The sequence below is a fragment of the Ursus arctos genome, unplaced genomic scaffold (assembly GCF_023065955.2).
Source record: "Ursus arctos isolate Adak ecotype North America unplaced genomic scaffold, UrsArc2.0 scaffold_17, whole genome shotgun sequence".
In the NCBI taxonomy this organism is placed as follows: Eukaryota; Metazoa; Chordata; class Mammalia; order Carnivora; family Ursidae; genus Ursus; species Ursus arctos.
The window spans coordinates 25,238,261-25,262,521 of NW_026622841.1; the positions used below are offsets into that span (position 1 = coordinate 25,238,261).

At 43.6% G+C, this 24,261-nt stretch overlaps 1 protein-coding gene across 9 annotated transcripts in view; it reads left to right on the forward strand.

The window, feature by feature from the left end:
• The first annotated feature begins 22,253 nt into the window (after positions 1–22,253).
• Positions 22,254–24,261, forward strand: part of SMAD2 (SMAD family member 2) — an 84,391-nt gene continuing 82,383 nt past the window's right edge. Inside the window, exons 1-2 of one of the 9 annotated variants that reach the window (XM_057313108.1) lie at positions 22,254–22,584; positions 22,930–23,013. The gene's annotated coding sequence lies outside the window, so the exon portion shown is untranslated. The remainder of the gene's footprint in view (positions 22,585–22,929; positions 23,014–24,261) is intronic. The other 8 variants (XM_057313107.1, XM_057313105.1, XM_044382988.3 and 5 more) reach the window with 8 other exon arrangements.

A 24,261-nucleotide genomic window follows, 5' to 3' on the forward strand; every position in this document is an offset into this window, starting at 1 on the left:
AGAAGACTACATAATTATTTCAAGGATACTTCCATTGCTGAAAAGTTCTTTGCCGATTTCCTTTGGAAATTGTTTCTGAAAACAGCTTTTGAGCCACATAGAAAAACCAGTCTTATAACTTAATAACACTTTTTTTTGGACCCAAAATGGCACACTGCAGCTCGATTACCCACCTTATTTGCCAAATAATGTGCTTCCAAATTGTTCCCTCCTATAGCCAAAGAGAAAATACACTTTCGAAGCATTCTGAAGGTGGAGAAAGTTATGCTATGTTTGTTTCAAAATTAGTCTTACGACTTTATAGTTGCGTTTGATCCGATTTGCGTGTACGTGAGCACAAATAAGGTTTAAGCTTTCTGCCCTGCCCATCTGTCGGTAACTGTCAATTCAAGTCCGCTCTGACAAAGAGAAGCCTAAGAAAGGGCCATGTGCACTTGGAAAAGTAGATGGCCCACTAAAGATACTGACCTTTAAACTTACCCAGTGGTCTTCCTCTCCCTCTCAAAGAGACTCTTCGGGCCCTGATCCCCCTAGAGTTAGATTCACCAATGGGGATCGCAAATGATTCTTGGACGAGGATGAGCTCTGTATAAACAGGATGAGCTCAGTAGCAAAGCTCATGGTTCCATTTAATTTTTTCTAGGGCCTTACACATTTCTAAAAACACTGACTAAAGGAAAGAAATGCCAACATTGATATCCCTCTGGATTTTATACATTTCCCAATTTTCTAATTGCTACAGCTACTGCCAACAAAACACACTGAAAGAATGCCCCATGAGGAGAGGTCTCAGAACACACCGCAGGATGGGATTGCAAATTTCAGTGATTACAAACAATTAAAGCGGGCAGCCAACATGTAATTTTCTTTTTAGGCATGGACATAGAATGAGAAACTACTTACTGGGTTGGAGTAGATAGAAACAGAGCTGTTTCCCTTTGTGTAAAAATCATACTGGATCAAGTTGAGATTAAAGCTAATGGGCTCTCCCCCAATTTGCTTTTAAAATTGAGGGATGTGGAAATTAGTGAAATTAAATTCACAGCTGCATTAGTTGCAAGTCACAAAAAAGTCTATTTGATCTTGCGTAAGCAAAAAAAGAGGAATGTTTTGGCTTGGGGGAAAAAAGAGTTGAACATCCAAACAACGAGAGACGCAGGGATGCAGTGCAGTCTCCAGGAACAATTGGAATCATAGCCCCAAATATGACCGGAACCATCAACCTCTGTTCTGCGTTTTGGCGTCTTTCCACACACTGACGTCATTCTATCTCACTGCACGCCAGCCTTCTCCGTGTGTCGGAGTCGATGTCTGTCCTGAACTCCTCAATGTTATTATCTCTACTACTGGAGAGACACTGTCTTATGTTTTTAGTCTAAAGTTTAAGAATCCTGCCATAGGGAGCCACTGCGCAAACCCAGGGGTGCCATTCATACCGTAAACATTGTAGGTGGCAACAATATTCTCACAGATGAGCATAAAGTATCTCGAGGAAGGGGCACCTTTTCTAACTTCCATGAAGACGCCATATGGGCTGGTGGGTAGGGTTCTGATTGGCATAGGTTGGGCCAGTCAACTATGGCCGAAGGATTGAAGTCATCAAAGAATATGGCGCCCCCTACAGGATCCTTGTAAGTGGAAGGGGAGCAATTTGTAGAGAAGGGGGGTTCAGTTCCATAAAGGAGGGGATGTGCTGGGGAGGTGGTACATTAATTTTCTACTACATTGTATGGCAGTTTTGTGAGCCTATTGTATATTTCTCTGTCCTTTGAAAAACTCCTTGCTTCCACTCGCCTTTTTTGCTAAATTTAAACTCTGATAGGTTAATGACGGAGGCTCCACGTGTTCTCAGAGCCAGGGCAAATACGATTTGCTAAAAGAATACATCGACTCATTCATTAGGTCGTTAGTCTGAGTATGGAACTTTCTCATAGAATTGATTGACCTACTTTCTTTGGCCTCTGTGCTATCCAAGCAAGGTTTTTTGACCTATATTCTTTCTCTTAGGAAGAGACCTAGTTTAATGGACTTCGGCAGGCAGTTGGGTTCTAGTCCTGGCTTCTCCTTAGCATGATACCTACTTTAGGTAATTAGATAGCTCCCTTAGGATGGGTACATCAACTCTTTGTGTCTCTATCTACTCTTCTGAAAAATGGAGTGAATCGTATGTGCTCAGATGCACCTCAGAAAGGTGTTGTGACACCCGAAGAGCAAAATTAATGCATGTGAAAGTGTTAGTAACATAGGAGATGCAGCAATCTGTGTTAGAAAATTAAAATTAATCTTCAAGCTGTATTTAGTAACATGATTCCCCTCACCAATCCAAGTAAGATCCTTAATTATAGATTTTTATGCTTTCATCAGTTGGCTCTTGTCAAAGAGCTGCGATGTGGACATTGTTACGTGGGAATTAAAAATTGTGAGTGGCTGAATTTGATAATCCTTCCTCACATCAAAGATGTTTGCCTGAGGGAAGAGAAATACTTTTCTACTACCAAATCATATTGTTCCTGCTGTCATTCTGGACTTGGGTACATTGTGATACATTTTCCTACGAAATCCCTTGGTCTCTTCTTCATCTTCGTTTATCATAACTCTACCTCATTTTCTACTACTTAATCTTATTAATATTCTTCATGGTAATAGTTGTCCTTTACTGACTCCTATAGGTAATATTAATAACCACTTATGAAATATTGTAGACATGTCCAATACTATGCTTAATTATTATTCCAATCATTTCTTCCCCCATTTGATAGGTACTATTATTATCTCAATTTAACAAATAGAAAAAAAAAAGCACATTAGACGGAAAATGGTAAAGCTGGGTGTGCCTGATATCAAAGCATGTTCTTGTCTGGTTAAGCAATAAAGTAAATTGTTGCCAGACCATTGCTACCATCCTGCTTATTTTATTTATTTATTTTTTAAAGATTTGTTTATCTGAGAGAGAGAGAGAGAGAGAGAGAGGATGCACGCGAGCTGGGGGAGTGGCAGAGGGAGAGAATTTCCAGCAGACTCCACACAGAGCCCAACTCATGACCCTGAGATCATGACCTGAGTCAAAACCAAGAATCAGATGCTCAACCAACTGAGCCACCTGGGTGCCCCACTCTTGTCTCTTTAAAGGTAAGTTCTATGTCATTGTCTTTGTCATTTTTACAACTACCATCGTGCTTTGCACGTAGCAGACAGTCAATATGGGCCAATCACTCTGTTAAGTTCTTCATAGACATTAACCAACAACTTGATTTTCATAACAAAACCCACAGATGTATGTCTTACTATTATCTCTATTTTGTAGAAGAAGAACCTGGGGTTTAGGAAGGTCAAAGTGATTTGCCCAAAGTGGCTCAGTCAAGCCAGGAGCCTCTGTCTTGAGCTTCCACCCCTCTACTAGGTCCCTCCCTGCAGTGGACACTTGTGGGACCCTGTCCTGGAATTCAGAGTCAGTGAGGCCTGGTGTGCTGCCTGAGGATGCCCCCATGTCCCAAAGCTTAGACCTGTGAGTGTTTGTTCTAGAATTCTCTCAAAGAGCCTGTAAACCAAACCTCCCAACCAGCAGGGTTTCTAAACCATCTATTGGATAATATTTCTTAATACTGGTATTTCAATCTCTTATATTCTTTCCATTATTTTGTCTGCTCAATCTAGCAGTTTCTAAAAGAGGCAGGTAATTTTACACCATGATTGCAGATTTGTCAATTTCTCCTTGTGAATGTACAAGTTTTTATTTTGTATTTTTAAAGGCTGTGAGGTTAGATGATCATGATTAATATATATTCTTGTTAGATTGTTGCTTTTATCGTTGTGTGGTGTATCCCTAAATGGGCCTTATGCCTTAAATTTTATTTTATCTCATACCATTACTGTTGTCCTCACATTCTTTTGGGTAGTATTCACATGGTATGTTTTTTCCCATCCTTCTATTAACTTTTCTATGTGGACTTGTTTAGGTATATCTTATAAGCAACATATAGATTTTTGAATCCAATCTGATAATCTCTGCCTTTTAATATGTAAATTTAATCCTTTTCTATATGTTAAAATTGTTGATATATTTGAACTTGCTTCTACCACCTTAATTTGTGCTTTCTGTTTACCATATTCTTCTTTGCTTTCTGTTTGCATTCTTTACTTCTGTATACAGAAAAAAATTTCTATTTTTAAATCCCCATTTTAGGAAGCTCTAGGTATTATTTTTATTCTTTAAAGTGGTTATTCTAAATGTTTAATTTTTACATATTTAACTAATTAGCCAATATTTCTATCCCTCTTTAAAGATAATCTTCCTATTATTGTTTAGAATATCAATTTACTGTCCCTTTGTAGACATATATCATCAGTTATTTTTATTTTTATTACACCCAGGTTCTTATTAAATTTATAAAAACATATCTTCTCATTCTGTGCTCACAACATTTTTCCTTATATTCCAGGCTTTGCTTCTCTTTCTTTCCTTTTTTCTTCTGCTTCATTTCTTACGTCCTTAAATTAAAAAGTGCAATTATTCTCTTTCAATGAGGATTTGTGGGTGGTAAATGCTCAGATTATGTGGATGTGTCTATATTTTGCTAGCTCTTGAATTGCAGTTTAGCTGGGTATAAAATTCTAGCTTGTCAAATATATTTTCTCACATTTTGAGGCTATTAATCCAGTGGTTTTTGGTGCGTGTTGTTGCCAATTAGAAGCTTGCTCTTAATTTAATTGTCGTTTGTTTTTAAGTGATCTTTTTCTCTAATAATTCTTAAAGATTTTTCCTTTATTTTTGGTGTTCTGCAGTCTTACTGCTAAGTTTCTCAGTGTGCAATTAGTTTCATTTTTCTTACTTGGTACTTGCTACTTTCAAATCAAGGACATGGAACAACCCTTAGTTCTGGTAAATTTTCAGCTGCCGCCTCTTCAACTATTGTTTCTCCTTCATTTCCTCCATTCTGTTCAGAAATACATTTGGATGTATTGTGTAGCTTCTCAATTTATTCTCCATGTTTCTTAACTATTCTTTAAAACTTTGTGTTCTGGGCAAATTTTGTGATAACATCATCTAACCTACTAAGTTGCTCTTTAAAAGTACCCAGTGGCCTAGTAAGTTTTTAATTAAAAAAAATCTATTTTTCTTCAAAATTTCTGATCAATTTCCTTGTGTAAAGCTGTTCTTTTTTCTGCCTGTTCACTTTTTTGTCTTTATTTTTATGTACCTGGTTTTAGCATACTACACATACTTATGTTTAAGACTTTTCTTAGAATACTGCCCCAATTTATTTCTAATGGAACAAATTGGTATTTTTAATTTCTGATCATGATTACAGTCTTTCTTAACCTTAGATTTCTTCAGATGCAGTCATTTTAGTTTGTAAACTCATTTGGAGAGGGAGATTTGTTTCTATCTCTCTTCTCTGTTGAGTGTATTTGTGAGTTCTTCTTAGTTTTCCCTACCTTTGCCTAGGTATCTGAGTTTAGAACCAGATCTTATATATACCTGGATGGAGGTTCCTGCTCTAGGATGATACTGAGGATGTTTCCAGTCTAGTCACCGGACCAGTGGGTAGCTTGCTCTACTTTTTGCTTGTAGGACTGTGTTTCTGTTTCCTCCCTCCCCAGAATTCCTTTCTGCCTTTACGAAGACTGTAAGCTCACACATTAGCCAACAACAGTTTTCTTTTCCAGCTTCCCTTCATGGTCAGGTAGGTATTTCTGGCTTCAATACTTCATCTCATGTGGAGGACATTTGTCCCCATTATTCTACAGGAACTGAACTCCTAGCCATGGCTCTACCTCTAGACTAGAAGCCCAGGAAGCCATGGCTTCAGCCCTGTTTACTTTTTGATGTTTTTATCTTGTTTCTGGTCACGGACATTTTTATTTTGTTTCTGAACCCAGTTGTGTTGTTTTAGTTTTGTTTTTATAGTCATCTATTACCGCCATATTTTAGAGTAAAGAGAATGTTTCAGATTTGCCATCTCCACTGGAAATTTTAACTCCATCATTTGACAGTAAAGAGGCAAAGGGGTAATTCTCAGGTTGAATACTAGTATGTGTGTTTATTTATTTATACTTTGCTTTATTCTCTACATGACTTGAGGAATTTTTATATAACACTTGTAATAAAACAGTAAAATACAAGTAAGTTGTAAGGAAAGTACAAATTAGAATAGAAATTAAGAGTAGTAGGAAAACGTAAAATTCATAAAATTCACCTATGCAGATTACATGTCATGATTGCAGTCTTTCTGTATTCTTGGCTCTGAGCTTCCAGGTGACCAAAGTCACCTGGTCACCGAATAAACACAATTGATGACTTAGTTCTTTCTTTCCACAAAGAAAACCCTTGCCAGTTCTTTGAGAAAAGTAAGGATTTTTGGCCACAAACTCTAAAGTAAATTTCTTCTGTGTGCATCACAGAGAAGACACTGCGAGGCGAGGTAGATAAAGTCCTCAACAACTTTGCTACAATATAAATTAGGAAGGCTGACTCTTACGGAGTCTCCCAATGAAATGCCAAGGCATAATGCCCATCCAGCAAGCAAATGGCTGAGTTGAGACAAACTCAGGTACATGTTTTCCTCAGATAGCCTTTAAACTTCACAATATTTCCTTCTCTCTAGGCCTGAAAAGATCTCCACGTATGAACTTTGTATTAGATCCCTTTGGCCAGCGTGAGGCAAGAGGTGAATTCCCTTACCAATTATTTCGTTTTTATTGTCATAGCAAGTGACAGGAGCTCAACTCGAACTAGCTTAAGCAAAGTGAAATCAAAGATCTTACAAAAGCCTTATAAAAATGAAGTGAATGATTGTAGAGAAGGCAGGGTGGATCTGTCTCTAGGGAATCAAACACTGCCAGGACCCTCTCTCCATCTTCTCTGTCCTCTGCCTTTATGCTGCCCTAAGTCTTCATTCTCTCCGTGGGGCAGTATAGGTAGCCATAGGTAGCTGTGGCCTTCCAACCTTACACCCAAAGAGGAAAGAGAGTGCTTGTTTCATAGACTGAGTTGTAACAATCCTCGGGAGGGATTGCTGGTATAGTTTGGATCATATGCTCACTGTGGACCTCTACTAACATTTTGTTAAGCACTTAACCATGTGCCAAGCTCTGTACTAGCACCTTTGTGTGGATTACATCATTTAATTTTCAGAATAATGCTATAGGAGAGCTAGAAAGCAAATAAAAAATAATCGCTCTTCTATAGGTGATTTTGCCCTCTCAGGTCCTTGATCTCTCACCTGCAATGATCTTACCCTCCACTTCACCACTCATACACTCCCATGGTCATACGCTAAAGTGTATCTTCACCAATAACTGCATAATCCCAATTTCACTACTCCAGGTACCCGTACTCCAACATTCTTGGACCTCACTGGGTCCTCCAATTCATTGATCTTATCACCTTTCACTGTCTTATCAACACTTCCTTTTCCTACCCAGCCATCATACTCTCAATCCTCTCCTCAGCTTAAAACTATGGTTCATCATTGTCCTAGTTTGGGTCTCTCAGAAACTGACACCGAGACAAGGATTTAAGTGTGAGTAGTTTATTTGGGAGGTGATCCCAAGAAGCATTGGTAGGGGTTTAGGGAAGTCATACAGCAAAGAAAAGGAAGTGAATAAGGGGCATTTATTGAGCAGGTATGCAGAATACCCCTCAGAGTATTGTCCCCGCAGGGGCAAGGAAATGAGGGTATTCCATCTGTCACTGGCTGAAGGTCATTCCTGGGGACACTGACTTACCAGTACTTCTGGCACGCCCACAACACAGATCAACAGGAAGTCCTCAGATGGACAGTTGCAGGTGCTTGGTATAAAAAGCCAACATATGTATTCTTATGGGGAACACTGAGAGTGGGTAACGCCCTGATGACTATTATAGGCACCCTTTTGGATACATCCCTGCCCATATCTCCATCCATTGTACTTCCCTAGTAAAATCCCAATCCTGGTGAAACCCAATCTCTTCCTGATCTTAGCAGTGGAATGTGGTTAGACAAATGCACAGAAACGTGCTGAATGGTCTCATGTTGAGAGGTCCACCAACATCAAGTTAATCCTTAATTAATTCCCTCTACTACCCTCCAAAACATTGATCTTAAACTTTCTCATTTCTTGCCAAACCTGTAAGACTCCCTTTCTCCTCCTCACATTTGATTCTTCTTGCTCCTTATTTCACAAAGAAAAGAAATCTTATTAGAAGACAGCTTCCATAAGTTTCCTTCCATGTTTCCTCACAGGTGTTTAGAGAAATAACCTGCTGATATCTACTCATACACTCTACCTTCTCTTCAGTTATATAGACGAATATTTCTCAACCTTTTTTTTCCCTTACCACCCCCTTAAGTGGTCTTTTTAGATATATTTTTTACTAATTGCATACCCCCCATGAAATGTTATCACCAAAGATATACTGTATATCTGTTCATATGCTGTAGGTATATGAGCTTTATACCTTAAAACAGTAAGAACCAACTTTCGCCGCCATTGGGAGGTGTGTGTAGGCTACACGTGAACCATCCAGGCTGCCACCTTGCGCTAAAACTTCCACTGTGCACAGGGGCCCAGCCCCTCCCACCAACTAAAGGGCATCATTCCCACCATTGTCCTCTCCCTCCTCTGCCATTATTCCCCCCTCCTACTAGATCATTCCCTTCAGCCTATAAAAATGTTATATGTTCCATCTTATTAGAATCCTCCCTAGACCTGTGTCTCCCTTCACCAGTGTGTCCCATTTCTCTGTTACCCCTTATAAAAACTCAAAAGACATGTCTATCTTTGCTGCTTTACTTCCTCTCCCTTGTTCTCACGTCAACCCATTCTTACCAGACTTTCATTCCCATGCCTTTACCAAATCTGTCATTTTCACAATATCGATGTTCTCCACCTGCCATGTCCATAAGTCATTGCTCAGCCTAATCGTCCTGACCTTTTAGCAGCATTAAGCAGAGGGGATCATTCCCTCTTTCTTGAAACAATCATCACCTCCTCCTGGCTTTCCTCCTAGCATCTTACTCTCAGTGGCTGGATTCTCTTCCTATTTCCTGCTTCTAAATGATGCAGTACTCTTCCAGGTGTGTTCCTATGGCCTTTTCTTTTTCCATGGATAAGTTCAATTAGTCTTGTATTTTATTTTATTTTATTTTATTTTATTTTATTTTATTTTATTTTATTTATTTTTTGTTGTTAAAGATTTTATTTATTTATTTGACAGAGATAGAGACAGCCAGCGAGAGAGGGAACACAAGCAGGGGGAGTGGGAGAGGAAGACGCAGGCTCATAGCGGAAGAGCCTGATGTGGGGCTCGATCCCAGAACGCCAGGATCACACCCTGAGCCGAAGGCAGACGCTTAACCGCTGTGCCACCCAGGCGCCCCAATTAGTCTTGTATTTTAAACATCGTTCTTCTTTGACACTTCTCCCATCAAGGCATGGGGTCTCTATCCTTTCTCCTTGAATCTGGGCTCTGCAATGGCGCGACCAGTAGCCCATGGTGGAAGTGGCAGTGTGCCAATTTCCAGGCCCAGGCCTTAGTACACCAGCAGCTTCCACTCCTCTCACTTAGGACACGCATCTTGGGAAACTTGAGTGGTCATGTAGGCTGTCTGAGGCCTCTGGGCTGTGGGGAAGCTAGACTGCATGAGGAGACCATGTGTAGCTGTGCTGGCCAACAGCCAGCATCACTCTGCAGAGCCAAGACATCTCCAGACGATGCCAGCATGAGATGAGTCAGCCCACTCTCCAATCTTCAAGTTTCCTAGCTGAGACCCCAGACATCATGGAGTAGAGACAAGCCATCCCCACTGTGTCCTGCCCCAATTCCTGACACACAGGATCTGTGATTGTTTTATGCCATTGTGTTTTGATGTGGCTGGTTACACGATAGTGATAACTGGAATAATGCATCATTGTAATTACTCCTCAAATTTTTGTCCCTCTTCCAATTCTTTATTTTCATATGACAAAAACCCACCCACCTTGGCTAATCCAACTCTCCCCTTATTCCATACCTGCAACTTCACAGACAAACGTGCTGGAAACTCAGATCTGGAGGCATGATCCCCAACACAGGCCCATCACCCTCTTTCTCCTCTCTCTCTCCTTTGTCTCTCTCCCCTCCTTGCTATGCCTGAACCGGCTTGCCTGGCATGCTCCTGCCTCAGGACCTTCATACTCTTTCCACTTGCTGAGAGCCTCCTTCCCCAGCAGGACATGGTAGGCTCCTTCATCTCCTGCAAGTCTTAGTTCCAATCTTACCTTCTCAGTATGGACGTTTCTAACCAACCTATTAAAAACTGCAATAGTCCTCCATCCCTGTTCTCCTTCCCTGCTTTATTTCTCTCCACCAAAATTAACACCCCCTTATATTTACTGCTCATTTTCCATATTTTCTATCCCCCCTCCCCCCAGCTAGAACTCGAGCCCCGAGAGAATGGAGCTTTTTGTTAGTTTCCTGTAGCTACTTGCTGTTTCCCAGTATCTAGAATAGCACCTGACATCTAGTATATGCTTAGTAGATATTTTGGAGTGACTCTCATTCAGGCCCTGCTGAAACAGTACAATACCAACCCCCTGGCATCAGTAAGCCCGACTGTCAGTCTTCCGTAACTTCTTGCTGGGGACACTTTCACTCCCAGCCCCCTGAAATGCAGCCCCCTGGCCACTTGGCACCTCTTTCTGGACCCTCTGGGCTACACTGCTCCTATATAAAGGCAAAAGCGCTCTGCTCCCAGCTGCAACTCTTGTCCTTCCCCCCATCCTCTCCACTCTCCAAGTCCCCTGGGCCCCACGATGCAGCCCATCTTGGGGACTCACACAGGCTTAGTTGGCAGGAGTGGAACCTGGGCTTGCAAGGCAACATGCCTGGCCCCCCTCGTGCTCCTCCCAGGGACAGAAGCAGAAGTAGAACCAAGACCTTGCAGAAACATACCCTCATTTCCCTGGCGACCGGCTGGCCAAGCCTCAGGTTTTTTCATCACCTTCCCCAGAGCTAAAGAGTAGAGATGCAAACGAGACCGCTGGAGGTCAGTTACGAGAGAGCTCAACCCGATCCCTGCCCAGCTGAACGAAGAGGTTGCCCACGTGGCTGCACTTGGTGTGGATTTCCCGGTTTTCACCTCAATTGGAACTGTCCACTGTAGCTTTTTAATTTTAGGCAGGTTATTTCACCTCTCTGGAGACGTTGTTGTTTATAAGAAAAATTCCTTCTTTCGGGGTCATTTGAAGATGAAGTGAGATACCGTGAGCTTTAGGAGCCTTGCACGCTGATAGCAAGTTTCACTCTCCTCCCTCCCCTGACCTTCACACTGTCTTCCATATCCTCAGGTGAGCCGAAGTTCACTGAGAAAAGGAACCACACCTGCCACTTCTTTATGTTCTCCACAGCCCACAGAATAATACTTTGGCTGTAATGTTTAATAAATGCTTAGTTATTATACCCCCAGTGTTCCACCCTGAACTGGACCAGAGGATACAAAGATTTCCAAAGTGAAAATATTTAAAAGACTCTGAGTTGAAGGTCTCTTGGTACAGAACTCTTTTTAAAAAAATTGTATGAGAGGCACCTGGGTGGCGCAGTCGTTAAGCGTCTGCCTTTGGCTCAGGGCGTGATCCCAGCGTTCTGGGATCGAGCCCCACATCAGGCTTCTCTGCTGGGAGCCTGCTTCTTCCTCTCCCACTCCCCCTGCTTGTGTTCCCTCTCTCACTGGCTGTCTCTGTCAAATAAATAAATAAAATCTTAAAAAAAAATAAAAATAATAAAAAATTGTATGAATTATAATTGTGCGAAGGAGAGAGATTAGTGCTGATACTTTTTGAATTATAGTGTAATGGTTGTTCCTCTAAATAAATGATTCCGTAAATATATATAATATATAAAATCTCTTTGTGGGTCTTTTCTTTTCTTGTGTCTCACTTGGCCGACCACGTTATGCCTAGACGTTAAGAAGCCAGCATTATGAACCATTTTACAGCCTCAGAGATCAGAGTGATTTCTGGCACACAGGAGGGTCTAAACATATTTCTTAAAGAATAAAATAAAATAATTGTAAACATCACTATTATTACAAATCGATATCAAATCTGAAAAATGTGATTAAAAGAGAAACCTATTTGCATCTAATAAGAAGATTAAAAAGTAGCAATCCACGAGTCCTTGTTCACATTGTACATTTTTCAGTAAGCTTTTGTGATTGTTTTTTCAGAGGGCCAAAGACCCAGTGAATGTTTAATTTTGCTGATTTTGAACCCTTCCCCTTCAGGCTGTGGATCTTCTCTTTACTTGGCATTCAAAGCCTTGAATGGTGTGGCCCCTCTGGCCTTGCTCAGTTTCATCCCCCAGGCCCTCTCTTTTCTCTTTTCTTTCCTCTCTGTCATCCACACATGCTCCTCTCATATCTGTGTTTTCCTTTGCTTTCTATCTTCTCCCCCTGGATAACTAGATTAGCTATAGTTGCTTCTTCTTCTGGGAAGCCTACCCTGACCACCAGGACCAGGTGAGTGCTTCCCCCAAGTCTCTCTCTCCTAACACAATAGAAGATTTCACAGGGCAAGGACTTCTCTCCCAGCACAGTGCACATTCCCTAATACACAGTAGACAGACTCTCCAGAACACATACCTCTGTTGAATGAAGGGAAAACCTGGCTCCCTGGCATCTTTGAACCTTAGTCAGAAAATGTCACTGGAGAGATCATCATTTTATTATTTCATTAAAATATTTTATATATTGGCAGCCAATTCCCACAACAGCAAAGTTTTATGTTTGCCAGCCCTTCAATATTCATTAAGAATCCTTTGTGAAGAAGCCTGGCAGAATCTCGTAAGCTGATAGGCAGTCTGCTTAGAGACAGCACATCAGCACAGGGGAAGAAGTTTTAGAATACAGCTATTATGATCTAGAAAGTAGCAGAGAAACATACACGTGACTGTTCATGGCGGCATTATTCATAAGAGCCAAAAAGCAGAAACAACTCAGGTGCCCATCCATGATGAGTAGATAAACAGAGGGTGGCGTCTCCACACATGGAATGTTATTTGGCCATGAAAAGGAATGAAACCCCAAGACGTGTTACCACATGGATGAACCCTGATAACAACCAAAGGGAAAGAAGACAGTCATGAAAGGCCACATACTGTACAGTCCATTTACATGAGACATCCAGAGTAGACAAGCCTATAAAGGCAAAAAAAGTAGAGTAGTGGTTGTCTAGGGCTGGCACAAGGGGAAAGATGGGGAGTGAAAGCTAATGGTATAGCGTTCATCATCCCACTGTTCTAAAGTGAGATTGTGCTGATGGTTATGTAGCTCTGTGAATACACTAGAAACCATTGAATCGTAGAGCCTCAATGGGTGAGTTATACGGCATGTGAGTTAATATCTCAATAAAGCTGTTTTTAAAAAGTAGTAAGGAATATTTGTTGCAAAGTTATACCTTAGTAGGCTGTAAAAAATTATTTTTCTAAATAATCTTCATTTGTGATAGTTCTACCTGATGCTTCTTGGTAAGTGAAAAACCAAATCTCTACAGCTTAGGCCTTTGAAACCCTGTGTGCATAGGCCAGGAAGCCCCCCTCACTGTTGACCGGGCAGTTGGTAAGAAGTCACAATTATAAGACGTTAAAGATGCCCGTGAAGTCGATGCTGTATAGTGAGCTCAAGGGAGAGGGCTGTGCAGGAGGTAAGTGGAAAGATTATTCAAGGGGTGTGTGGGTGGCTCAGTTGGTTAAACGTCAGACTCTTGGTTTCGGCTCAGGTCATGATTTCAGGGTTGTGAGATCAAGACCTGCCTTGGGCTCTCTGCTGAGCGCGGAGCCTGCTTGAGATTCTTTCCCCTTCCCTCTCCCTCTGCCCCTCCCCACCAGCTCATGCTTTCTCTCTCTCTCTCTCTCAAAAAAAAAAAAAAAAAAAGACTATTCAAAGGGCATAGCATAATTAGGAAGGAAACAGCAAAATTACGTTTATAATGTAAAGCATAAACACTTATCTGGAAACTGACAGCTTGTAGAAAACGTGATTGCCTTTGTGTGGACTTCTTCCTGGCTAGCTGTCACATTTGGGAGTTTTCTTTCCAGACACTGATGAGCCTGGTCTACTTGGAAGGAGTGGTGATCTGGGACTCAGGACACCCACATTCTAGTCCTGGCTTTAGCATTTATTCACCATTCCACAAACAACTATTGTAAGCCTACTGTATGCCAGGCATTGCAAGTTGATCCACAGACTCTCTACATCAAGTGTCTCACTTTTCAGAGAAAGGCAATTCACAAGTATAGTAAGTGTTGTAACAGGAAGGCGGGGACCTATTCCCTCTTGAGGAATGAAGAAGGAAGAGGTAAGGGTGAGGAAGAGGCTTACCATTAATTGAAGTTGTATTGTTTCTTCTTTTTTCAAAGCCAGCTTTACTGAGACATAATTCTCATACTGCACAAGGCTTCCATTTAAAGTATACAATTCAATAGTTTTTAGCATACTTACAGATTTCTACAATAATCACCCAATCTAATTTTAGAAAATTTTTACTTCTCCCAGAAAGAAACCCCATACCCATTAGCAGTCACTCCCCATCCTGCCCCCGTCCACTCCCAGACCTAGCTAACCCCTAATCTACTTTTTATAGATTTGCCTATTGTGGGTGTTTCCCATAAATGGAATCATGCAGTATGTGGCCCTTTGTGACTGGCTCCTTTCGTTCTGCATAATGTTTTCAAGAGTCATCTCTGTGGTAGCTTGTCTGAGAACTTCATTTTTTTAAAAAAGATTTTTAAGTTATCTCTCCATGCAACATGGGGCTCAGACTCACAACCCTGAGATTAAGAATCCTATGCTCTACTGACTGAGCCAGCTAGGCGCCCCCAGAACTTCATTCTTTTTCATGGCTGAATAATATCCCCTTGTATGGACATGCCGCAGTTTGTCTATTTATCAGTTGATGGACATTGTGTTGCTTTCACTATTTGGCTTTCAAGAATAAAGCTGCTGTGAACGTTTGTGGACAGTGTTGTATCCATTGGGATATATGTTGCCATCTCTCTCCTATGTTGTTTATCTAGGAGTGGAATTGCTGGGTCATAGGCTTACTCTGTTTAATCTTTTGAAGAACTACCAGATTGTTCTCCACAGTTACTGCCCCATTTTACATTCCTCCCATAATTTCTCTACCTCTTTGCCAGTGCTCGTTTTTTGTCTTTTGGACCACAGGTGTCCTTGTGGGTGTGAAGTGGTCACCTTATTCATTTTTGCATCCCTACTGCCTCGGAGAGACACTGGCACAGCAGACAGATGCACCATTTACTTGTTGAGTGAATTTGAGAACATGGTGAACAAATGCCATTTGGGGACTCCCTGGCATCTGACCCACTTTTCTTTGTTTGGGGTGATCTAATGATTACTAGGCCGAAGCAGATCCCAATGACAATAGGGAAGTAAAAAAAATGTCAGCTCCTTGCTTGCCCAGCCCTGCCTGTAACTAGAGCAAGAAACATATGGTAAGCTTAGTAAACCTAATGGATCTGCCCCAGGCTTCAAAGAGGGGAGCTCTCGTAATGCAAAGCAGGGCTGGTGCAGAATCCATTCTGATGGCAAGAACAGGCATTCTAGCAACATCTTGTTCCAGGAGCATTGGCGCTCGTAGTGCTGGTGGTAGGTGGTGCCAGAGTCCAGTGCCACCGACCTGGAAGTGTGAGCTGAGGGATCCCGTGTTGAATGGTGGTGGCAGCATTGGTCACCTCCCTCAACATGTGGTGCTGTAATCTTGGCTGTGACCCCAGCTGCTGCCCAGACTTCCTTGTTCCTGCTTATTGTCTGGCCTGCTTCTGCGGCCTTCTCGGCCACTGCGTCAGTCGGCCAACATCCTTTCACAAGTGCCCTTTCTCTTAAGTCTGTTACAATGAATACCAGGTGGGTGGGTCGCGGGATGGACAGAAGCAGCCATGGCTGAATGGGGCTTCGGGGAAACAGTGTTGAAGTATGAGTAGAGGCTCATCAGGCACAGATGTATTCCAAGCAGAACCAAGAGCACAGCGTAGGCACTGAGGAGTGAGACGGCCTGGCGTCCTGCTGGGAATTCAGTCTGGCTGAGGTACAAGAAACAAGGTAGGGAGTGGTGGAGTGTAAAGCTCAAGGGACTAGCCTACCACAGATCACGAAGGATCTTGATTCTATCGTTAAAAAAAGGGAAAACGATCAATTTAATCAAGATAATGACATTATCAGATTTGCATTTGGAAAATGTGCTATAAAGAAAGCAAATTCTGGCAGCAGGGAGGAGAATGAACTGGAAGCGAGGAAGACTAGAGACAGGAAGACCGGTTAAGGAGCTATAGCAATAATTCCAACGAGAGGTGATGAAGTCTGAATCAAGACAGTGAGCGTGGAGACGACACATTGATCTGAGATATGTTAAGGAAGTAGAGCCAAGAGGAATTTTGTCTCCTTTTTTGATATATAGGAATTAAGCGAGGAGGACAGTCACAATGATGCCAAAGTTTCCATTGAAATAAGTCAGTAGATGGTGATGCCATTTATACATGCATCCATTCATTCAACCAAAATTTAATCAGCAGTAAGTGTGGGAGGTGCTGGGTATGATGCAGTGAGTAAAAAGACCTGGTCCTACCTTTACTCTATATCAGGTTCTGTTCACAGATTCTTCTGGGCCTCTTCTCTGTCTCAGTTGCCACCATGAGTGACTTAGTTAAGTCCCTGGTGGTTTGACTGAGACCAACCAGCCACATACCCACAGTCTCCTCACACCACTCCTGGACTCTAGGGCAGGGCACCTGGCTTTCCGAGGGGCTATCAAAGAATATGGATAACACAGTGGGAAGTATGGGAAAGCGAGCTCCCTGTGGGACAAGCTTCGACCAACAGGAGACAGGAGACATGAAGATAAAATTCCTCCCTTTCTCAGATGTCTCCAAGACATGACTTTTCCTTGTTGTCTGTCTGGAGATGTCCTGTATGGCCAAGTGGTTGCACCTGTCAAGAGACTGGTTGTATCTTTTCAAGGTGTAGCATGAAACAGTGTTTAGCACAGCAATGCATCGTTACACATGGCTCCCATTCTTCCTTGTTTTTTCTCTTCTGGTCACTGCCCTGGGATAATGTCTCCTGAATAAAACAGCAGCATCCTTGCATCAAGCTCTGTTTTCCAGGAAACTGGACTAAAACATACTCAGAGAGGAAGACAGAAGGAGATGATGACTTCTGTTTGCACATGCTCAGTTGAGTGAACTTGAGTGAAAATTATCCATCTATTCAAAAATATTTATTGAGTGCCTCCATGTATGCTTACATTAGGGGTAATACGGTGAACAAAATAGACATACTTGAGTAGGGATACTGTGGGGAGCAGAACAGACATGTTTCCTGCTCTTATAGAGCTTACATTTAGTGGGAAGAAGGGACAAAGGATAAATCAGTACAGAAATAAATGGACGTAATTCCAGGTGCACATGTTTGCAGGGGGGTGGTGTGCTAACCTAGAGTAGGTGGTCAAGGGAACAGAGAATAGGTAGCTGGAAAGCCTTTTCCAGAAGGAGGAGCAGGATGTGGCGGGAAGCATAAATCTGGAGACAGACATATTGTCTAGTGCTAAGGGTTTAGGTGTGGACAGGAAATTTGTCCCTATTTTCACTGTGAAATAGTTGGTCAGGATATGTGCATAGAAGGTAATGGGAGCAGGAAGGCTGAAGAGACTAGCAAAGGCATGGGTGAGGGTGCAGACCAGGGACAGGGAGAAGAATGAGTGGGGTGTCAGAGCCGGAAAGGTAGACGCCATGTATAATTTCTGGCACTAAGTGGCCATAGGGCTTTGAAGAAGCTTGGGCCTTGGATTCTTTATCTCAGCATGACAGCATTCCTCAGGCTCCATGATTGTATGAAGGCAAGGAGGAGCTGTTATGAAACTTCTACGTAGCCAAATAATTTACTCCTTGAAATCCACCATTGACATCTTTAGGACCCAAGAGTAGTTGGTTCTCCCCCACCATTAATGATATTCTGGCCACTCATTAGCTAACATAATTGTCAGACTCCTTCAGCAAAATGTCTTTTTCATAGCTGAGGACTGTTTACAGTAAGGACAAACAACTGGGGCTCATTAATTCAATCATTAGGACACTGATTATGCATCTATTGTCTACTCTAGTCAGTTATGTTAAATAAGCTCTTCATTCTTCATCAAAGCAATTATGCTAACATGCTTGAAATTTTCCAAGAGCATTATACCTTCATACACTAATCCTGCCTAGCAGCAGCCTGGCTCAGTCAATATTGTCACACACAGACAATTATAATCAAGGCATAAGGCCCCATTGTTGACATATGACTACCAAATTATCCCTCTTTACAATAGAACTTTAAATAATTCGTACATTGTTCTTTCAGCGTTTAGACGTGGGCCTTTGTCTAGTTTTTTCCCCAAATATGCAGATCTCAAATAATATTTAAATGCCTTACGGGTGCGCTCATTGCGTTAAAATTGTATTTTAATTTACCAAGTAATATTTCAGCAATCATTGGATTAGCTATCCCAATAATCAATTGATCCAATGACTATTTGTGCTTTTAAATGTATAGATAAGAAATCTAGTATTAATTATCAGATGCCTGGAGAATGATGAGATATATAACTTTAGTTTTCACTACATATGTTTTTCTCAACCAGAGCCAACTTTTCAATTCCTTTCTCTCTTTAAATCTCAAAAATCCTACATGTATGTCTTCTTGAGAGATTCTGGCCATGAAATGAGAGTTTTCCAACATGCTTTTATCATAGGCACATCACAGATACCAGCTAGATGTCAAATTTAATTCTTTGTTCTTGTACATATTTTATTCTTGTCTCCAGCATTTCCCCATCAGATATTAAATTTTTTTTTATTTTTAATAAAAACTAGCATGTCAATATGGACTGCGCGCGTGCGTAGAGGTAGGTAGGCACATTTTCAACATAAGTTCGTTTAAAACATGACATTTCATTATATTGAGATAAAAATCCAGCTGGTGTTGGATTTCTTCCTTATCATTTGCAACAAAAATAACCCCACACATCTATTCTTTACAATTTTTACTTAGGGTATCTCATTTAATCGGTATCCTTTTAGTTGTAAATAACTGGATCTTTCTTTAAGGTGTACTAATGCTCACTGCAATTTGGTTCCATCAGGATAAGACAATACAGAGCCTAGATGCTGACAAGATACTCAACAGTTGTATGGAGGACAACTGAATGGATGGGGCAAAGCTGTGCAGAACACCTGCAGACCCCTGACCTGCAGAGCATGTTTCTGCTATCCTGATGCTGTATTGCACCTTTCTACAATTACTTAGTATTCTTTATCTTAGAGTGTGGGAAGACAACTGGGAACAAGATGCTGTCCTTGTCCTTCAGGAATTTACAATCTAAACGGGGAGACAAAACATACCCATGAGAAGTTAAAAAACTGCTCAAGACTAAACTAACAGATCACGACTTTAATCAAAGCGAAGTCATAGTATGTAAGTCATTGCGACCATGATAGAAAAGTCATAGGTGAGTGATAAATCCTCTGGGCTGGGGAACCAGGAAGGGCTTTATAGATCTATCAGAGAGGAGATGGAATAGGAGTTATATCTTTTGAAAAATCAGTACAAGGATATATTTTCTACAAATTCAAACTGCAGAGGAATTAATGATGAATTTTAAGTTTTCCACTTATGACTGCTTGGATCTCTTTCCAAGAGCAACCACCATTACTGTTTTTCCTATATGTCTTTCTAGTACATTTAACTTCTTTTAAATTGATTCTGAATTGATTTTGTTTTGATTTTGAAAGGTCATGCGTAATGAAGGGTTATACTTATTGTCTATCCACATAAAAATAAGACCCACTCGATATAATTTATGGAACAGGGACCTGTCTGTCTAGGTCTATCTTGAGGTACCCCAGTGGATTTCCAAGTTGATTGTCGCCACAGCAATCTCTGCTCCATCTGCCTTTAGTTTCTGTCTTGACCCACTTTGGTTTAGATGCATTTCTAGCAGATGGGGGCAGTAGGCATGCTCCCATTTCTAAGCCCTTTGGGGACATCATTATAATCAGGCTGCCCCCTCCTCCCCTTTCCTCAACCCAAGATTCTGGAAAGCTTCCTAAACGGAAGATTTAGGAACCCAAATTCTGACACTTTGGAGAAATGCTCTAACGTAGACCTTAAGCATATTATCCATTGAATTAATGTACCCCGAATCACCTAACTCCCATATTGGGCGAGAATTCTTCAGGAATTCCAGCCAGTCTTGCTTTTGTTTCTACTCCTACTTACCCACGCCGACACTGAAATCACATCCTGGTCATAAAGGAGAAAATGTTTGTGTGATCCGGGGTAGCTTTTTATAAGCAATTTCATATTAAAACTGTTGGCTTGTGTCTGCAGGAAGAAGGACTAAAAACCAAAAACAGCCCTCTTATTTCTAAATTGAACAGCCTTTGCCCTAGACTATCCTCCCTCGTGTCTCTAGGAAGTGGAAACAGAAATCTTAGGAGGTGGAACAGCTCCACCAATTGGCTTCCCGGGTCTCCTTCAGAAGCTATTTTTTCAAAGGGGTGAATATAGCTGACTGTAACCTGCCAATGGAAGAAACCACAGCAGACGTAAACTTCTGAAGGAAGGATTTCTGCTGAGTAGGTTCACCTTAGCATAAACCCATGAGAGCAACAGAAGGGAAGAAATGATAACGATTATTGACTTTCTTTTAACTTCAAAGCCCTATGCTATTCATGTTCATGTTTATTATTTTATTTAATCACCACAGAACTATATTTAAACAGCCATCATTGCAGGTGAGTTCCACTTGTCAAAGCTCACAGATTTGGAACAGAGCAGCATTCAAAACTACAATCCGCTTAACCCCAGGGCTTCCATATTTGAGGAGAGAGATGGTAGAAATGAAGATTTTGAAAGTCTGGTAAAGCTGTGAGACACCGAGAATGGCCATATATCTCTCCAGGTGCACTTTTAGGTGCTCTCTTGAGGAAGGTTTCGTTTCTGAAAAGAGAGAGTACGCTTCAAGAAGTCTTGCTGTTTGGTCATCTGGTATTAACCGTTAGTAAACAGATTTGCACTGCGCCACTTTCCTTGTTTATCTTGAGTTCCCAACTGAACCCACGAAGTAAGGATTGATGAGAATGAATGCTGGCCAGGGAGCCAAGAAAACAGTTTTCTAGTCTTGTCTCTGGCACCAACTACCTGTGTTAAGACCTCAGATTCTTTTCAACTGTAGTTCTACGGTGCTCGCTGCCAAACATAGTAGGTGCTTAATAAATACTTTATGTGATTAGTTGGGTTCAACGTTTCCGGCAGAGGCTTGAGTGTCCGTAGGGTAAAAGCGACAAGATTACCGGAGTGTGGATACCCATCCACCAGCTCTGGGCAGCCAGCAGCTTAGGGCCTTGTATCGCAGATGTGCGAGGTTGCGGCCTAAGAATATCACCCAAACACTGGAGAAACTTAGAGGAAGGGAAGACAACCCAGCAATTAGGGAGTATAGTGCTAGGCGCTTATCCTTTAGACTTCACAAGGACCTTTCAGAACATGCATTATTAGCACAATTTTTAACGAAGACAAAACCAACATTCCGGTTCTTCAAAAATACCTGGCATCCCCTACGCTGCTCCTAATAATACCCATAAAAGATCCCCGCTTGGGCTTATTTACATCTCGGACCCCGCCCACTCATTCGCCTCTGGGCGGGCCCAGGGTGGGTCGCGTCTCCCGGCTTCTGCGGATCCCTCTTCTGCCCCAGCTCGTGCCGTCTTCGAGGCGGCCCTCGGGCCTCCCCCAAGGCCGAGCACGTGTCCACTCCCGGCTTGAGTACGGAAGGTGGACTAGGCGGCGGCCCCACAGGCCCCACCCAATGGCGCTGGCAGGAGACCGGGGAGGGGGCCCCGGACCGAACCGAAGAGGGACGGGTGGTCGGCAGCTCGGCAGGTTACACGCCGTCCCCTCGCCTGCCCCCATCCCTTTCCTTCCCAGAGCCTCTTGTGGGAGCGCGCCCGAGACGTAGTCAACCGAAACCGTGGGCGTCCCACCCCGCCTCGTCCTCGGCCGCCCGGCAGCCCGCCCGCCCGGCCGCGCCTCGCCTCACGCTCTACGGGGGAGGCGGGACCAATCAGCGAGCGACGTCTCCCTTCCGATTCGAGGCCCCCGACGCGCGGCTCACACCCCGAGCACCGCGCGCGCTCATTGGCTGCGTGCGCCGCCGGTCCGGCCGGGAGGGCGGGGCGGCCGGAGGGAAAGGAGGTGGGGAGGTAGTGGCCCGCGACTCTCCGAGCCCCGCTCGCGCCCCGGCCCTTCCCGGGCGCTCGGCCTCCTTCCTTCCCTCCTCCGCTCGCCCCGTCTTCCGTGCGCGCCGAGCGCTGCGCTCGGCCGGCGTGCCTCGCGCCCTAACGGGCGGCCGGGGGCGCCAATCAGCGGGCGGCAGGGTGCCAGCCCCGGGGCTGCGCCGGCGAATCGGCGGGGCTCGCGGCCCGGGGTGGGAGGCGGGTCTACCGCGCGGCCGCGGCGGCGGCGGAGCAGCTCCCAGCCAGCAGCCAGCGAGCGCCGAGCGAGCCGCCTGGAGGTGGGTGCGCCGCGCCGCTGCGGCCGGCGGCGGAGGGCGGAGGGCGCAGGGCGGAAGCGGAGGTGGTCCGGCGGGTGCGGCGGGGGAGGGCTCGGCCGTCCAGGCGGCCCGGGGGGGTGGGGGATGCGGGCGGGCGCGCGCCTGAGGGGAGGAGGGGCGGCGGCGGCGGCGGGACGCGCGTCCCCACCCCCTCCCTCCCGCGGGCGGTGGCCGAGCCCGCGCCCCCTCCCCGCGCGCGGGGCCGCGGGCCGGGCAGTGGCTGGGGGGCGGGGCGGGGCGGGCCGGGCGGCCGCGAGAGTGTTTTCAGTTCCGCCTCCAATCGCCCCTTCCCCTCTCCCCTCCCAGCCCCTCATCCCATTCGGAAGAGGAAGGAACAAAAGGTCCCGGACCCCCGGCTCTGACGGGGCGGGACCCGGAGCTTCGGTGCAGGTAAAGCGGCAGCGCCCGGCGGGCCCTCGGTGCTAGGGGTGTGTTTGCGTCGGGCTCGGGTCGGCGAGGCTCGCCGCGTCACATGGCCACGGGGGCCGGGGGCCGGGGTGTGGCGGGGTCGGGGCGCGGGGGCGTGGGGCCAGGCGGGCCGGAGGGGAAGGGGTCGGCGCTCGAGCTGCCCGGCCCGGAGCCGGGGGGCCGGCCGTGGCCCGTCCCCTCCGCCGCGAACACGCGTAGTAGTTTGTGGTTCTGATTTTCAAAGCCGGAGGGACCGAGCTCTTGTTTCGGGAGTTGTCGGCAAGCCGTGTCAGGAGCGTGCGATACTTTGCTTCCACTTTTTTTTTTTTTTTTTTTTTTGTCCTGTAACCTTTGTTAACCATTCTAGTCCCGGGGTCTGAATTGCTTGTGTGTACTCTCACACAAGCACGCACACGGCTGATACTCTGTGGAGATCCTTCTGCACTCACTTGTGAAAGTTGCTCTGTGAGTGGAGCCTATTAGTTTTTATCACACGCCTTTAGAAAGCACGCTAATTGATTTCACGTATTTCAAACTTGGTTTACAGATTTGCAACTTTAATTGTTTTGTTCTCTCTTGAGGGATACCGTCCTTGTGGTTGGGTACTTTGGCCTTTTACTTACTAACCTTTCCGTGGTTATGGTTTCCTTTTGATCCTAAACAAAAGAAAAACAATACCTAGGTTGGTTTTGTTGTTCCTTCCTCTTGACCCCTTAAAAGCTAAATACTACCGGTTTGTTGTCAATTAAACCTTTATTTAAAAAAGCATCTCCAGGTAAAACGAGTTCGAATGTAGCATTTTCCATCAAAATCGTGTCTTGTTTGTTACAGTTTGGAGTGTCCTAAATTTTTAGACTTCTAAAGTGACACACGTAAAGTAACTGTTAATGAATAAATAAATGGTCACGCAGACCTACTTGGAGTAATTCCATCTTTCAGAATGCTCTCAGAAATTTGAATTAATTTATAGAATTCTTAATAACTCTGTAATCTTATTTTCTTTTCATTTGCTCTCTTCTGATTTTATATGAATTGAACCGTACTGTACTTCTGATGTAAGGATGTTTTTCTCTGAGCCGAGTAAGATAATAAATTTGTGTTACTGTGAAAATACATTTGTTATTCTAGTTTTGACCTCCTTTAAAAAGTTTTCCTTAGATAGAAGTGTAAGTTAAATAGTTAAATGAAGTTTGAGGAGTTTTAATGTAAATAAAGAGATAAGTGAAGCAA